Source organism: Myotis myotis, unplaced genomic scaffold, assembly GCF_014108235.1.
Source record: "Myotis myotis isolate mMyoMyo1 unplaced genomic scaffold, mMyoMyo1.p scaffold_m19_p_1, whole genome shotgun sequence".
Lineage (NCBI taxonomy): Eukaryota > Metazoa > Chordata > Mammalia > Chiroptera > Vespertilionidae > Myotis > Myotis myotis.
In genome coordinates, this window is record NW_023416313.1 from 68,146,779 (window position 1) to 68,165,746 (window position 18,968).

At 44.6% G+C, this 18,968-nt stretch overlaps 1 protein-coding gene across 2 annotated transcripts in view; it reads right to left on the minus strand.

Annotated features, from left to right (window-relative positions):
* TSPAN5 (tetraspanin 5) overlaps window positions 1-18,968 on the minus strand; it is a 173,278-nt gene that overhangs the window by 116,369 nt on the left and 37,941 nt on the right. The window lies entirely within an intron of this gene.

Consider the following 18,968-nt stretch of genomic DNA (forward strand, 5'->3'; position numbering starts at 1 on the left):
TTTGTTTTTAAATGTGGTTTTATTTATTTTAGAGAGGAAGGGAAAGGGAGAGAGATAGAAACATCAATAATGAAAGAGAAACATCGATCAGCTGCCTCCTATACGCCCCCTACTGGGGTTCGAGCTCACAGTCCAGGCAGGTGCCCTGACATGGAACTGAACTGTGACCTCCCGGTTCATGGGTTGATACTCAACCACTGAGCCACACCAGCCAGATGAGAACTACTGTTTTTGACAAGCTAAAATGTAGCTTCAGCATGGTGACAAAAATATTTTTAAAATATATCAAATACTTACAAATATTTGTATGCACTGACTGCAATAATATATCCATTATAACTAATAACGCACCAGGAGAAAAAAGTAAGGCGGCCGGCCCTGCATGGTGCAAAGAGGACCAAACACAGCTGAGGTCATGCCTCAGGTGGGAGCTGGGCGCTGCTGGGCAGGAAGGCCCACCAGGGCTCACTGAGGCTTCTCTCAGGCAGGGCAGCACCAGCCTTGTGGCACCCCTGGGGGATCTCAGAAATGGGCTGGGCTCGATAAGTAGCTCTCATGAGAGACAGAAAGACACCCCTTCCCCCAGGCCGACACACCTCGGCCTTAAAGAGTGGGCTGCGCACGGTCCAGTGGATTCTGCCCTCATTTGCCCCTCAGCCAGGGCGCTTGTGCCGAAAATCCCCTCACGACTGCACTCAGGGCCCTGTCCCAAATGTAAAGAGCATAGGGCATTATTAATAATGTAATTGTACTTAATATTTCCTGGGGATCTTGATTCTGGAAAAAACCCACTACCTTCAATAAATCCACCAGAATTCCTTCACTAGAAAAAAAGAAAAGAAAGCTAAGCTGCAAGCATTACAAAGAGACAGGTGGTAGGAGGTGAAGGGTGAAGGCTCACAGCCCAGTACTCCAAGCAGATGACATGAACAGGGAATGAAAAGGCCAGAAGACAATGGACAAGCATCAAGGGATTCGCCAGAACAATGATGCATTCTTTAATTTAATTCTTTTGCTTAAACTAATCTTTCAGTTCTTGTAATGTTCTCAAGCGAAATCCATTTACAACTCCCCAAACAAAGCCAACACATACCCTAGAATTTGCTTAGCAGACCCGACAGTGACAACAGTGTAACTGGCAAGGACTCCTTTGCTTTAAAGCAGTGATTCTCAACCTTCCTAATGCCGCGACCCTTTAATACAGTTCCTCACGTTGTGGTGACCCCCAATTTCACTGTTACAAATTGAACATAATTAAAGCATAGTGATTAATCACAAAAACAATATGTAATTATATATGTGTTTTCCGATGGTCTTAGGCGACCCCTGTGAAAGGGTCCTTCGACCCCCCAAAGGGTCGCGACCCACAGGTTGAGAACCGCTGCTTTAAAGGGACCTTTAGGCAAGTCTGCTTGTAACCACAACACTAAGGGAGCGTAGAATAGACACCACCATCTCTCCTGGAAACAGACCCTTCTCTCAGGCCTCACTCTCCACCTACCTACCAAGCCTTTCCCCCTTCAGGGCCTTCCATCACTGTCCCCACCCCCTCACACCCCACCCCCCTCTCCTCACATGGCTAATCCTCTCCATCCCTCAGTTCTCAGCTGCAATAGCATTTCCTCAGAGAGGCCTTCCCTCCCACCTAAACTGTGTTCTTCCTGTTATTCTCTTTCATCATCCCCTGTGTCCTCTTTCTCACTCCTCAGCACTCATTGCAATTTATAATTTTTGTTCCTGCAGTGTCTATGTATTTATTCCCCAGGTCCCTCACGGATGCAAATGCCAAGAAGTCGAGAATCATTTCTGTTTTGCTCATCACTGTATGCCCACTTCCGTGACAGTCCCCGAGCTCAGCATGTATTTACTGCAAGAATGAGGGCTGGTGGGAGAGGCAGGAGAATCAAAAGGATGTGAGAGGGCCCAGACCTGGAGATGAAGCATTTTCCTTTTTTATGCCACTGGTGATTGAGATGCATCGTGCCCTATTGAGAGGAGTACTAGCCTGACATTTTTCTGGCAAAATAATATACTGAAATACCAGGTCAATCGCTGTATAATAAAGAGAAAAGTCTGCAGAATTCACAACTCTGATCAACACAATCTGTCCACGAAGCAGCAGGCTCACACACGGTGCCTATGCTCTACTCTCTGACGGCATTTGAGATATCTTGATTGCACCACTGATGATTGTAATAAAACCTACCCAGGATATTAGAGTTTCAACAAGCACACAGAAAAGGTATTTTGTGAATGAACCACCATTTTACCCATAAGCCTGTGTTCTCTAATCACACAAATGGGGCATTTCTAAACACAAAGGCCCCAAACCCCTTCCGTCATTAGGCGACAGGGTCCCAGATCACTTACGTCAACGCCTGTTAAGATGCCAACCTTTCCACATAAAATGTTCTAGTCCCCATTGTAGACATCAAAGCTGTGGTCAAACAACAAAAAGGGTGACTCATGCGATCCAGTCCTGCCTAAGACATCTCCTGGTGGTGGTTACAGTGTAAATTATTACAGTTTGATCAAGATAAATAGGGGCATGAATCTAAAATGCATGGTCGCTGTTACTACTAAACGCCAGTTTTCATTTCAAAGTTCCCCCAGCAACGACTTGAGCTGCATTTCACACCGCTTTCCAATTGTCCCCCTCCCTACGCACAACCACGTACCTCCTCAGCCTTCCTCTGGCTGCCTACGTGGCCCCTTGCATCTCTTTATAGCCTCTCCTTCGTACTGGAGCTGTTTTTCTCATAGAGCCGTTCACTCTGATTTTACCAAAAGGACTGCCAACTGCCTAAACAATTATATCATTTTTTAAAAAGTATTTTAGCAGTGGCTGGATGTCTCAAAGCATAATGAGTTTCACAGTCTTCACAGTTTTCAGAAGTCATTTGGTGTCATTTGTCTGTAATTTACAAGAGTATATGCAGAGAAATGAGCTGAGCTGCCTGGAACGCTGGTGATCCCCTGGCGGAATCAGGGCTCTGCGGAGGGCCTTCCTGGTAAGTCAGACGTCCAGGTTCCCCACCTTCCGTTCAGTCACATGCCTGCCACACCCACAGCGCTTTCTGAGGGAATAGGTGCCAGGTGCCGGGTGCCAGGCTGTTCCATGCACCGAGGGGGCAAAGTTTTCTCTGCCATGCGAAGGCCCACTCCCAGGTGATTGGACCAGAGGCGAGCACAGCACGAGGCCCAGGACGGCCAATGCAGAGAGGGTTCTGCAGGGCCTTTCAGAGGCCCAGAGGCGGAGCCACTCTCAATGTTAACACTTCCAGTTACGTTAAGAATAAAGAAGTGCCGGGATAGTTTAATGTCTACATTAAACAAATGAACACTGCTAACACCCAAACACTTAAGGCTGATTAAGCTCCTCACGCGACAGCTCAAGACGTATAAAACACATTCATTCACAGTGCACTACAGGCAAAATGTCTGTTAATGAGAAACAAATCTAGACATGGATGAAAACATCATCTCCATTTGGATGGTCAATGCCATCTCCTTTCAATCCTGCCAGTTCGACTCTGTGACTGAATGTGTGAGTCCATGTGGAGATGACACTAACGGAGCACGTGTGAGACCCTTCGTGAACGTGAGGCCCGAGCTCAACGGCCTCGTCGTCAATCACCTCCACCATCCTGACCACACACGCAGGACAGAATATTTAGTTATAAGTTCTACATAAACAGGGATGATGGCAATTAGCTAGACCCATGACAAGTCCAATCGTCGCAGGTTACAACAAGGAGCAGTGGTCACAAACTCCTGCGGATGACATCTTCAGTGCGTCCTTGGATCTGGAACACCCACTGCAGGATGTGTGAGGCCTGGCCATGACACAGTTTGTATCCTTAGATATTCTTGGGAGCCCCCCGTCCCTTGCCACAGGTAACCTGAGTGACAACCCCTGCTACCGGGTTTGTGTGGCCCTGGGTCCAGGAGAGCCTAATGCCACAACTTTCCCGAAAACTTGAGAGGCTGCTCCAGTGCAAACCTTACACACAAGCCTGAAAATCTCAGGGGGGAAGCAGGGTGCAGTGCTTTCCACCGCACTTAGCAAACCGTCCCCGCGCCTTTAGGATTTTTGTTGCCCTTTCTAATTATTTTGCTCTCAATCCCTCACTTCTCTCTTCACTAAGAAAGTCCACTGTTTTAACTCTTGTTATTTCCAGATTCTCAGATACAGAGGTTTCCTAACAGCGCTTGTAGGGAAAAGAAAAACTCTACCTTAAATATACACATTGACTCTTAGACTCACCGGAATTTCAGACACGTTTTTAAAAGTTAATGTCTTAGAAAGAAGAAAATAAGGGGGGTGTGTGTGTGTCTATTTCAATTAGGGAGAAGTGATGGAATTAGGCAGAAATGGCCAAATCTGGCTGGCAACAGAGTCCCAAAAATGTCATAAGGGGCACTCGGTGGCTACAGCAATGTAAGAAAAGAACAATGAGGATCAAAGGAAGGAAGATAAAGATGCTGTACCTCAAGACCATGCACACACAATCTCTGGAGCTTCCGCTTTTCCAGAGCTCTGAAGAAGAACCTCTTCCAAACACTAGGTAGACTTGCAAGGCCTTCCGGGTTGCACTTTCCCCCGACAATGTTTTCTTAGTTTGAATCTCAGCCCAGCCCACCCAGCTCTTGCTTCTCTTGCATTCCACAGAATCTGCCTCATTTCTGAGAACTGTACCTCCGGCTTCCCTCTTATAACTTAAAATGCTCAGAGAAAAAGGAATTGTGGGGGTGGAGGTAAAAAGAGACCTCGTGCCTGGCTGGTGTGGCTCAGTGGTTGAGCATTGACCTATGAACCAGGAAGTCATGGTTTAATTCCCAGGTGAAGGCACATGCCTGGACTGTGGGCTCGATCCCCAGTGGGGAGCGTGCAAGAGGCGGCCAATCCATGATTCTCTCTCATAATTAATGTTTCTATTTCTCTCTCCCTCTCCCTTCTTTTCTGAAATCAATAAAAACATATTAAAAAAAAACAAAAACAAAAGAAGTGACCTCTAATAAGGAACCCTTCCAGGGCCCGCACCCAGCTCCTGAGAAACAGTGTGTGTTTGCACAGACCATACTGAAGAGGAAACCCAAAGCCCATGAAGTTGGTTCTGTCTTGAAATAATTCTTCAGAACAGGGGTGACTTGGCATTTCAGAACCTAATGGGTCAGCGGAGGGTTAATGTAAAGGGTCTTTGCCTACGGTTGCTGACAAGCACTGATAATGAAACCTGCTGGATCTGATGCCCAAGAGGCCCTGGGGACATCAAGATTTACAAAGGCACAGCCTCAGCCATCACAGGGTCTAGCTGTGGTGAAACCTTTCTGGGCCTCAGTGTCCTCTCAACATGGAGGGGTTGACCAGATGGCCTCTACTGCCATTGCAATATTATGCTGCTGTAAGTCTATGTCATGTATAGATTCCATACTTTACCCTGCCACAGCAACTGCAATCAATATTTTCCCAACAACAAATGGGACAAGATCATTCCAGGCTGCAAAAGGAAATAAGATCTGGGTCCCTCTCACCGTAAAATAATGGTACAGACTCTAATTTCCAAACTCTTGAATACTGGATATGGGAAAGCACCACCTGAACCTTTAAGAATTTAAGAGCAAAAGGAAGGTTATATGTTTCACCGTGTATAGAAATAAATTTGTAGAGCCCACTATTCAAAGAAGCAAATACCAAAATATATGAAGATATATAAAATGTTTTAGAGTTGGACATTAAAGTCATCTCATACCTATGACATCATCTAGTCTGGCCTCTTCATTTTACAGATAAGGAAAGTGAGACACAGAGAGATTAAGAAATTTGCCCAAGGACACCCAGCTAGTGAGATGCAGGCCAAATACTAGGACCCAGCAAAGGGCAATTTAATTATTTTAAAATATTTTTATTTATTTTAATTAATTAGTTTGTTTGTTTATTTATTTATTATTTATTGTTAATCCTCACCAGAGGATATTTTTCCATTGAGTTTTTTAGAGAGAGTGGAAGGGAGGGGGAGAGACACAGAGAGAGAAACATTGATGTGAGAAAGATATATGGATTGGCTGCCCCCTTACTAGGGATCAAGCCTGCAACCTGGGCATGTGCCCTGAGTGGAAATTGAACCAGCAACCTTTAGGTGCATGGGATGACGTGCAACCAACTGAGCCACCCCGGCCAGGGGGAGGTAATCATTTTTAAAAAGGTATCATGGGATACTAACAAAGTCTGGGATAAGCTCCTAGTCTTCAAAGAGTAATGTCGATGAGAACAGCCAAGCCCTCCCCCAAAGCATCGCTTACTGCTCTACACAAGCCGGAACACCGGGCTGACCGATGTAAGAGGCGTACATCTCTGGCTCCCACATCCACACATTTCCATCCATGCCAAAGGTGGCACAGGTCCCACAAGGCACAGTAGCTGACATCCCTTTTGAACAGGCCAACCGCTCCAAAGCGGTTCTGACCGCCTCAGATTCCAGGCCGGGTTTCCACCTCAGTGTTGTTACTGAACCACACTACAATCGCCTCAGGAAACCTCGGGAAGCCCAGGCTGCTAGTGCCAGCCCACCAGCCGAGCAGCAGCAGCTGCCCCAAAGACATCACCCTAGGACCTCACTTCCTGCTCTGGCACTCAAGCCCACATCCGCGCCAGATCAGGGTCCAGCCCATCGTTTTCAAAGCTTAGAGCTGGACAGGCCCCAGATATCCAAGAAACCATCTGTTCCAAAACCCTCCCTCCTCCAACTTCACTTCACAATAGACCACGGCATCTGCCACCGTCCGTGGTTACATAAGTAGAAGCAAACAAGAGCCTTCTAAGCCGAAGACGTGGAGCACTTACTGGCGACCCTGCCCCTGCCCCTGCCCAGTCCGGCCCCGTCCGGAAACACGGGAGCCACCTCAGACAGGAGCCACCTGTCTGATTTCAGGTTTAAATCAGACATCCTGAAACAAACACCTCTGCATGCACTCTGGCGACAGTAGCTATGGTAGATTTTAGAAAAAAATACATTCAATTTTCTAAAGTCCTAGCATTTTGAACCGTTTCTCCATTTCAATGTATACTTATTCTTCAATAGACACTTTTCAAAACAACAGTCACTTTTAACAACAGTATTAAAGACAAGATAGAAACAATCATACGAGTAACATACTAATATCCCAGTCCTAAACGGCATGAATTTAACTTCCCAAATAAGAGCAAAACCAGAATTAGAGCAAGCGTTCTTTGAAAGCTGTTCCAACATTTCCATGTCTAAATTCCAAGTAAAACCCAAACAGTTACGTTTGTATAATAATAGTCGTAATAACTAGCGCCAATTGAGCATTCACCATGTGCCAAACTGCCCTAGGATCTTTGAAAGCAACATCTCACTAAATTCTTATAACAGCTCTATGATTACCTCACCCACCCCCTTTTTTACATGAAGGAGGCATAAGAACAATAACTTGCCTAAAGTCACATCGATGAAAAGTGTCAGGATCAAGGTTCAAACCTAGGTCCCTGTGACTCCAAAACCGGTGTGACCTCACGCTGCCATGGGCTCTTTGCTGTGGAGAGGCAAAAACTACAACTGCATTTTCACTTATTGAATTGCATCCCTCCGCATTTTAAGAGGTTCTGGGTCAATGACTGCCCTGACAATCACACAGGCAAGGGGAGAAAATTGGCACTCATCTGTCAAGCCTGCAGCGCAGATGTCAAGCAGCTGTGCGGGAGCCGGGGGACAAGTGAGCTGTGCGCCTGGCAAGGTTAGATATGTGTCTGTCTCAGACTTGTTTCTTTTTTTAATCCTCACCTGAGGATTATGTTTATTGATTTGAGAGAGAGGACAGAAGGGCTGGGGGAAACATCGATATGAAAGAGAAACATCAATTGGTTGCCTCCTGCAGATGCCCTGACCAGTGATGGAGCCTGCAACCTAAGTATGTGGCCTGACTGGGATTTGAACCCACAACCTTTCAGTGTATGGGATAACTCTCCAACCAACTGAGCCCCTTTCCCCCTGCCCTGGGCTCAGACTTGAAAATTTTAAAAGGCACGAGGAGCTGAGGAGATGGAAGGGAGAGTGCCATTCTAAATTCTGCAGCGTGTTAAATAAACATGATCAGCCCCATCCAGCTCTGATGCAGTCTGTTAAAAATAAAATGTAAAAAACAGCATCCTTTGCTACCTTCCCTTCTTCAGCTAACAAACACAGAAATCCATGAGCGCGTGCACACACACACACACACACACACACACACACACACACCCTATTAGGATTAGGCTATTTAAACCCTCAATTTTTAATTCTATGTATTCTCTTTTGGGGAATTCACTCAGCAAACACTTGGCTTCACTTATACGTATGTTGCTGTGTTTTACTGCAGGCACCAGTATGACTTCCTCATGGTGGCAGCTCTCAGACATCTCATGCAATATCAATAGACACAGGCAGCCACAGATTTACTGCCGAACTGCTGAGATCTCGAGGATGAAACCATCAAGCCATGGACCACTGGGCCTATTTACTAGCGATCGTGCCTGGATCAGCTGCACAAGCTTGTGATGTCTGCGATGTAAGCGAACGTCTTTCCTTGTTCTACCTTTTATAATTTTTTTTACCGTCAACTTTCATTTCAGAGTCTTACCTAGGGCCAGCCACTGTGTTAGGTGCTGGGAATAATATGATGAGTAAAATAAGCTTATCATGTAGTTGGAAAGGCAGACCTTAATCCAATAATGCCATGAAGGAATGAGTGATGGACAGAGGAGCTCTATGGAGGGACACAGGTTGATGAGTATTGTGGCAGTTTTTAAACACGGCCGCAGAGTCAGATACTGCTCCCATTGAGAGGGGAAGTCTGTGGCCCCTCCTTGTGACTCTGGGTGGGCTAAGCAGCTTCAACCACCAAAGTATGGGGCGGGGAGGATGATGCTATGTGGCTTCCAGAGCCTGGTCATGGCAACCATACAGCTTCTTGCTTCCTTTTATTTGCTGGGATACTCTCTCGTGGAGCTCTGCACTGCCTCGTAAGAAGTCTGACTAACCCGAGGCTGCCCTGCTGTGAGCCTCATTAAGGAACCATGGGTAGGAACTCTGGTCAGCAGTTCCAGCTGCACTTGGTCTTTCCGTCAGCCCAGTTCAGGCAACAGACACATGAGCATAGATGCTCCCAGCTGTTCAAACCTCCCCAACGGAGGCTCTAGACATCACAGAGGCGACACAAGCTGTCTTCAGTGCGTCTGGATCCAAGAGCATAATAGAATGGATGTTGTCTGACACCAGGAAGGCTTGGAGGGCTTTGTTACACAGCAGTAGATACCCACATCAAAGGTGGTGTGCAGAATGAAAGAGGCTGTCTTACCCTGGGAAGTCGCTCAAGCACTTGCCCTGAAAGTCATGTTGGAGTTGAGACCTGAAGGGTGAAAGACTTCCAACAAATCGAACGGGAGGAGTAGGAGGGAAAAGAAATAAAAGTAGATTGTAGGCACAGGTGCTGAGGTTGGTGAGAGCATGGCTGACACAGGAAGTGAGCCAGCTGGCCAGGGCACACGGAGAGAAGAGCAGGAAGGCTGATGGGGAGACCATGTGCAGGCCTTGGGTCTCTTGCTTGGGAACAGTGAGAAGTTCCTGGAGGGTTGTTTTTTGTCTTGGATTTGTTTTTTGTTTTGTTTTTTCTTTCAATTGGGGTAAAATTCACATCACATAAAAGTCACTGTTGCCCTGGCTAGTTTGGCTCAGTGGATGGAGCATCGGCCTGTGCACTTAAGGGTCCTGGGTTCGGTTCTGGTCAAGGGCACATGCCTGGGTTCTGGTCTCGATCCCCGGTTGGGGGTGTGCAGAAGGCAGCTGCTCAATGATTCCCTCTCATCACTGATGTTTCTATCTCTCTCTTCCCTCTCCCTTCCTCTCTGAAATCAATAAAAATATGTTTTTTAAAAAGTCACTGTTATGGGGTGAATTATGTCCTTCAAAAATTCATACGGAGTCAAAAACCAGCACCTGGAAATGTAACCTTATTTGGTAATGACATAAAGGATTATTGCAGATGTAATTAGTTAAAATGAAGTACTTATGGTAGTCCCTAATCAAGTAAGACTGTGTCCTTATAAAAAGGTGACATCTACACACAGACATGCACACAGGAAGAATGTCATGTGAAGATGAAGGCAGTGATTGCGGTGATGGGCATAGGAGCCAAGGGAGGTCAAGGATTGCCAGCAAACCAGCAGGTGCCAGAGGCAGGCACAGACCTCCCTCACAGCCCTCAGAGGAAACCAGCTCTGCCCACACCCTGCTCTAAACTGTGGCCTCCAGAGCTGTGAGACAAAACATGTCTGCTTTTTAAAGCACCCAGTTATGGTACTTTGTTACAGCAGCCCTGGGGAACTCATCTAGTCTCCATTTTAAGGTGTACAATTCAGCAATTTTTAGCATCTTCAAAATATAGTGCAGTGATCACCACTATCTAACTCTAGAACATTTTCACATCCCAAAAGGAAATGTTATTCCCTTCTCCCCCAGCCCTGGCAACCACTAATCTGCTTTCAGTTGCTCCGGGTTTGCCTGTTCTGGACATTCTGTATACATGGAATCATACAATATGTGTCCTTTTGTGTTTTGTTTCTTTAACTTTGCAGAATAGTTTCAAGGCTCATCCATGCAGCAGCATGACTCAGTACTTCATTCCTCTACAAAGCTGAATAATATTCCATTGTGTGTATATGTCTATATCTATATATATAAAAGCCTAAGCGACCAAAGGACCAAACGACTGAAGGACCGGTCGACTGGTCACTATGATGTGCACTGACCACCAGGGGGCAGATGCTCAATGTGGGAGCTGCCCCCTGGTGGTCAGTGCGCTCCCATGGCCAACCTCCCATGGGCAGGCCAAGGGACCCCCCCCCCATGCACAAATTGGTGCACCAGGCCTTTTATATATATATATTTATATATATATAAATATACATATTTATATATCCATTTACATATCCATTCATCAACTGGATAAAAAGTCAAGTAATTTATCCATTTAAGTTGATTCTACTTTTTGGCTATTATGAATACTATTGCTGTTGAACATTCCTGTACACATTTTATATGAACACCTATTTTCATTTCTCCTGGACATATACCCAGGAATGGAACTGCTGGGTCATAAGGTAACTCTAATTTTAACTTTTTGAGGAACCACCAGTGTATCTTCCACAGCGGCTGCACCATTTTCATTCTTACTGGCAGTGTCTGAGGGTTCCCTAGCAAGATTCAAGCAAATGGGGTAAAAATCAGAACTGTGCTTTGAAAAAAGATTAAGAACCAGCTTTGGTGAAAGAACATGAGTTGGTTTGGGACTGACGAGTTTCACTTTTAAAACATTCAAGTGAAGATGGCAGGTAGAAGAGGCTTGAGGTTGGGAGGCGCTGGGGTTAAAAGCTGAGACTCGGCAGCTAAGGGCACCGACCAGACTCCACAAGAGAAAATGCAGAGAACAGGAAAAGAGGCTCGGCCGGAACTCTGAGGAGCTCCGAGTGGATGGCAGAGTAGAGGAAAAGGAGTCTGTAGAAAGGAGCGTGGTCAAGAGAATGCAGAGAATTGTGAAACTGGTGGCATAAAAGAGAGGACGGTGACTGCGCAAACGAGATTCTCCAGACTTAAAGGAAACAGACGATCTGAAAAAGGTCTACACTCTGACCCTTGAAAAAAAGAAGATATGCATCATTGCATTTTCTACATCTTCCCTTTCCTTTTTTTTTTTTGAAAGGGGTTGTTGCTTGGTGGTGGCTAGGAATGGTTTTAGTTCCCTCTATCTTATGTGTAAGATGTTAAACTACTTGCCTTTTTATCAGAACTGGTGAAAAAAAAAATGCTTGTAGGTCTAGATACCAAACCTATCCGACTTAAAACAGACCTCCCATCAGGGGCTGCGGAGGAATCTGGTTCTGTCCTGAACAAGTTCCTATTGTGGCATCAAAGTGTCTGAGAGCCCCGGGAGGACAGTGGGCACCACTTCAAAGTATCTAAGAAATCAACAGCGACTGACGCGGGAGAATAATCATTCCTCTACACACCCTCCCCGAAGACAAGTCGGTATTTAATTACAGAGGCAAATCAAAGATGAGAATCCTAAGAATAAACCTATAACAACATCCTTTGTCCCATCTCAAATGATAGTTTAGATTTTCGTGTTCCCCCCAAAGCCACAGTTCCAGAGATTACAACACTCTTTACATATCAATCAAGAGTAGAGCTAATCCTTTCAGGCCTAGGAGGCAAGGAATGGAGTTTTAACTTTGTAATTATGTGAACAAAGGACTCTTGTGGTTAAATCGGCTTTGCCTTTAGAGAGCCCAGGGGCCGGGCCTGCCTGGATACAAAGCCCTACCCCTGCCCTTGTGAGGCAACCTGAACACCAAACCGGGAAACGTAAAACTGCATCCCACTCAATTACTTTATTGGAATAAAAGAGACACACAATCCCACACTGACTCTAAATCCACATCCTCTTAAAAATTTAATATTATCTATTGACAGAAGAGGCGTCCATGCAGAGTAAATTTGGAAATTAGATGTTTAAGGGAAGTCTATGTCAGGCAGAATTCCAATTGACATCAGGACCCGAAAAGATAGGTTTTCTGCTTTATCGGAATGCTATAAAATTGGCTCCAGTTCTATTATTAAACTGAATCACATTGGAAAAAAGTAATACAATCATCAGCCACATACGCCGGCACTGGTGCCTGGTATTTGCCTTCTATGTTATTTCAAAGGTGTTATTCTCCGTGTTTTATGGACAAAGGTCGTGAGGTGCAGACGCTCCTGAGTCTTGCCTCTGGTGACACAGAACTGAAATACAAACCTTTACTAAGTACAGATCTAACTGTTGCATACGGATGAGAAAATAAAAGTCCCAAATGAAAGATGGTGATTACTTAATACTTATTAAGTAACATTTTATCACCAAGGGTTCTATAAGAAGTTATTTAATTTCCTTTTTATTGTTGCTGTTGGAGAGGTATAACAATTTTAGAGACGGGGAATGAGAGTCACGTGGTTTCTGATGTGGGGAGCAATGAAACAGCAGATGTGTTATCAAGCACCAGTCCCCATGGTGCCTAAGAAAGTCCTCTCTGTGCCCTGATTCAGAGGATCAGCTTGATGATGGTACTTAGAGAGACTATAAGAGCAGTAACTTGTGCTAATTAGAACTTAATGGTTAAGGGAAGAATAAAATAAAATCTATGTTAACTATCAAAAAAAAACTTAATGGGATAGAACCACAAACATGAACTTGCTCATTAATCCTCACTGCGCACCCCTAAACAAGTATGAGCACCCCTCTTTTATGGAAGGTGATAAAAGTCACATACGTGACAGCAACCCACTTCCAGAAAATGTTGGTCCTAAGTACAAACACTACCCTGAAGACTTTAAATCCCTCACATGTCTGAGGTATAAAAGAGCATATTTTTAGACACAACCAATAAGTACACTCATCCCCAAACAGCAATCATTTGAAGTTTGTATTCCAGAAGGCAAAATAGGATTTGAAAGCACTGAAATATAGTAACAATAGGAGGGGGAGGAGGAGAAAAAGCTGATAATTGTTGAATGTTTACAACATGCCAGACCCCATTCTAAGTACCTATGGGTGTTAACTCAATCCTCACAGTGAGCTTGTCAGGTAAGTGCTATTACTTTCCTCCTATGTGGAAACTGAGGCATGTGGGTTGCACTGAGCATTCAGGGGAGGATTTGGAGCCAGGCTGGCTCCAAAGTCCGTGCTCTTGACCATGACATTCTACAGTTAAACAAGGCACAACTTGTTTTCATGTCCAACCCAAGATTACCCATGCAGGACAGAACTTCGCCAAGGAGAAGAAACAAAAGTCCCTCAATGCTTTGCACTTAACCCTGTTTCTAGGGCTCCACGGACACATGCGCCGTGGACCTCTGGTGCAATAAAATGCCAAGCCAGATCTAGTCCACTCCGGCTCTTAAAATAGCCATTTGTACCTAAATATTCATGTGTAACTAAAATACTCATTTGTATCTTTAATGGCTTCATCCAACCTACTCCCTGAATCCAATTTCCTCTAGAATATATTTAATAGCTTCTTTGTGAATGAATACTATTTAGAAGCATTTATTCAGTCCTTCTGAAATCATGTGTTTAGAGGCAGGAAAACTGCATGTCAGAATATTACGTTTCTTTCATAAAATACACATCTCTTTAAAAAATAGCCTTGCCCTAACCGGTTTGGCTCAGTGGATAGAGCATCGGCCTGCGGACTCAAGCGTCCCAGGTTAGATTCTGGTCAAGGGCATGTACCTTGGTTGTGTGCACATACCCAGTAGGGAGTGTGCAGGAGGCAGCTGATTGATGTTTCTCTCTCATCGATGTTTCTAACTCTCTATCCCTCTCCCTTCCTCTCTGTAAAAAATCAATAAAATATATTAAAAAAAAATAGCCTTGCCTAGTTAGATCGTGATGTCCTAGATAAGTTGTAAGAGGAAATTTATACTACCACATATATTTTTTAAGTTGAGTAATATGTTTATAAGAAATAAAGCAATAAGAGGGTAAACACTTCGTACCTTAGTATCTCTGAAGGATTTTCCATAAACCAATTACTCATTCCAAAAATCACTTGTTATTACTGTATTCATCAACCTGTGGTTCAAGGACCATCCACATGAGAATCACCTGGGGGTGGCTGTAAACAATGCAGGTGAGACCTAATGATTTCTAGTTTCTAGTAAAGAAATCCGCATCACTCACAAACAGCCCATGGAAGCCTTATGTCAAGTTTGAGAACTGCTGAGTCCCTTCTGTCTGCCATACAGGACAAATAACTGCAAAATACTTACCACAGCCGCTTGATTGGTCTCCCTGTCCCCACACACCTGCCATTCTCCATACAACACAGGGTTCCTTTTTCAACCATAAATCAGGTCGTGTCACTTGTCTGCTCAAAACTCTCCAAGGGCTTCTCCTGTCCCTTCATGGCCACAAGCCCTGAATGATTTCACACTTTACCTTTCCTACCACGCTCCCCTCCTTCTGCTCCAGTCCCACGCTGCCTTCTCCCACAAACACTGCCCTAGGCCAGCCTGAAACAGAGCCTTCGCTCCGCTCCGACAGGCTCCCTCGGCCCCAGCTGGGTTCCTGCAGATACCTGCGTGGCCTTGACCACACTTCCCTGGGAGTCTTGCTCCAGAATCACCTTCATGGGAGGCCTTCCCTGGCCACCCTGTCAAGAACCACTGCTTCTCCCCTTTCCTGCCCGACTGCATCCTCTTTAGCACCTATCGACATACTTGCTAGGTTACTTACTTATTAGTGGTTTGTTACCCTCACTAAAATATATGCTTCATAAAAGCAAGGACTGTCCCCCACCCCCACCTCCGCCGCCACTGTTTTGTTCTTAAATGTATCCCACTTGGCACACAGAAATCCAAAAGTATTTACTGAATGAATGAATAAGTGAGTGAATGAATAAATGAAGATAAAGGTACTAAAGGAGTGTTACAGGAACCTAGAGGAGAGAGCAACCAATTCCTCACGAGCGTGGCCCAGCTCTCCTCACAGACGGTAACACGAACTGGGTTTTGAGGGAGGAACAGAGAACACCCTCTAAGAAAAGAAAGGATATTCTACAAAACAACCTTCAAAAATGCCAACCTCAGGAAAGACAAGGGAAAGAAGAGGAGCTCTCCCAAACTGAAGGAGCCTAGAAAGACGTCCATGGGTGTGATGTGCTCCCACACTTGGGATAACGGGAGAAACTTGGAGTCTTTCAGGAAAGGGATATAGGAGCCCATAAAAATACTCTTCCAGCTTTCCTGTAAGTTTGAAATTGTTTCAAAAGAAGAATAAAAGGGGGAGGAGGGCTAGGAAAACACAAAAGGTACCAGAAGTATATGAGTAAATGTAAACATTAAATAACCTGTAAGTGAAATTCCTAATGAATAAAATCAGAAGGAAAAGGGCTATTTTCCACCTCCGTACTCCCCCATTCCTCCGAGAACGTTGGACCTGTACCATCTTGGCTTGGAGTCAGCCCAGATATGGTCATTTTTCTTTAAGCGTAATACAAATAAGCCCCCTGGATTACTGTGGAAACACCGCATGGGGCAGGACATCTATCTGTATAAGCTCCCAAGTAAGTGACATCTCTCTTCTCCCTACAGAGTGGAAGCTTGATCCCCATGAATGGCTGTAACTCAAAACATACTTCTTACATAAAAATAATGATGGGGTTGGAAATTTTAAAAAAGTAAATCTTTGGACTGGCTTGCTGTTGTGAGCCAAAGAGAATGATTGACTATAAAACAAAGGGCAGGGGAACAGAGCAATAGCACTGGGTTATAAAGAAACAGATTGACATAGATTTTCTTGAAACTGGAAGTTGCAGGCAACATGCCTAGAATTTAGATACAAGTGTTATTAAAGACTGAAAGCTCTTCCAAGCATCTACAGCTCCCCTGGCCAGCCCAGTTTCATTATGGCAAACACCACAGCCATAGGAAACTCTGAGTAACCCAGCTAGCGACCTCCTCAACTCTAGCAGGACATGGTATCTAACAGTGGCCCCCATTTCCAACACAGAAGTACAAGCACCGCCCGGTCAGCAGGTCTCAGTGGTTGAGCACCTATCTAGGAACCAGGAGGTCACAGTTCGATTCCCAGCCAGGGCACATGCCCAGGTTGCGGGCTCGATCCCAGGTGTGGGGCATGCAGGAAGCAGCCAATCAATAAGTCTCTCTCATCATTGATGTTTTTACCTCTCTTTCCCTCTCCCTTCCTCTCTGAAATGAATATATATATATATATATATATATATACCAGAAGTATATGAGTATATATATATATGGAGAGAGAGAGAGAGAGAGAGAGAGAGAGAGAATATATATATAATGAATATATATATATATATATATGGAGAGATACAAACATACAAAATAAATACACTGACTGGCTGATCCCTCACTCTACCAAGGACTCATCAGAAGTCCTCTGATTTTGCATGCTAAGGAACAAGGCTAGTTTTAAAATACAGAAAAGAATTTAGCCTGCATCCAACTTTCCAGGGATACAGTTATGGCAGCAAATGCAAGCGGGAGTCCATGCCACATAGGGCTCCTTCTAACTCCCCTACTCTCCTCGGTGTGGGGTCGCCACACTCTCTGGTATTGGTTTGTTTAAACTGGAATTTTCTTCCCAAGCACTGAGCTGAGAATTTCCCCATTTAAAAAATATGGAGCCCTAGCCATCTTGCTCAGTGAATAGAGCCTAAGCCTGTGGACTAAAGGTCCCCGGGTTCAATTCCGGTCAAGGGCACAAACCTTGGTTGCAGGCTCCTCCCTGACCCTGGCCCTGGTCGGGGCTCGTGCAGGAGGCAACCAATTGATGTGTTTCTCTCACATCGATATATCTCTCTGTCTTTCCCTTCCTCTTCCACTCTCCCTAAAAATCACTGGAAAAATATCCTTGGGTGAGGATAATATAAGATATAGATAGATGATAGGTAGGTAGGTAGGTAGATAGATAGATAGATAGATAGATAGATAGATAGATAGATAGATAGAAAGATCCAACTTCTGGAAAACGGTTAGATCTGGCAACAGACGTGCATATTCCCTGCTCTCCTCCATCAGCGGGAGGAGAGCAGCTCCCCTACACAGGCAGGAGCACCGCTGTTCTGACCACACTCCCTGTCACTCCGATCACTTCCCACCTCTGACCCCCAGTGACTCGGTTTTCTGTCTGGTGCCTCTAAGCATAGGAATCTGCAACCCCGTTTTAAAGAACAACAAAACACCCAACTTGCTACAGTACCAAAACTGAGCTGTATCTCACACATCCTGCTGTAAAAAGACTTCAGAGAGAACGCGTAAGTTCACATGATTATGGGCAAACTACATTCACATTTTTCCAAAGGCACTCTCTCAAACGTCAATGGCAAGGCGGGAAAGTTTATTATTTTTAACCGAAACCACTTTGCTCTGAAAGTCTCTCAGCTTATCAAAACATGAAGTTATTTGTTTTAGAAGCCTTCTAAATGAGTTCAAAACTAACATCCTAGTTACGTATATTTCACCACAATTTTAAAAAGAAAACTATCATAAACACACACAAACTGTAATGGAAACAATTAATAAACATAATTGCCATAAACTGTCAAAAGAAGGACTATGAAAGCTTCTTTCTGAATATTTCCCAGTCCTCCAGTTGTGCGCTGTATTGTATATAATCAGAATATCTTCAGTCGCAGAGCGGGTGTTTGTGGGCCAGGCACACCTCCCTGTGTCTCGATATCTTCCCAGGTACAGGGTGAGGAAGAACAGTGCAGATCTTCCATGTGGGCACTGGGAGGACTGAATGTTAATATACACAAGTAGCACCAAGAACAGTGCCCACCACGTCATAACTGTCCCATAAAATTAGAGAGAAACCATTTCTATTGTCCAACCGCGTATCCCTTGATACACCTTCCAAAATTTCGAATAAGTTATGTTTTCCTGTAACATCCTCATCTCTACCCTGGTCTGCAGAGTGGAACACAGTCTTACAGTTTTCTACGAAAGCAAGCTCCATTATGATCAATTTTAGTTGCTGCCAAATCTCAGAAGTCATTAATAAAAGAGGTGATTTCTCAAATGGTTTATGGTCAACCACTCTAAGAAGTATTTAATAGAAAAGAATTAGCTCTATGCCAGTATCCAAGAGATACAGATTTATCAATACGATGATCACGTTTAAAGAACGAAATCCCCAGTGCAGTAAAAATGCAACATGCGAAAGAACTCAATGCAGGAAAAGACAAGTATTATTCCAATACGTACAGGCTGTCTGTGAATGAATGGATGATCATCATATCAGTGATATGCTGCCGACCACAGACGTGTGCTTGCCTTGAAATAAAAAAAGCAGATGCTCTGTTTATACTTAAGAGTGTCACTGCTGAATTGTCC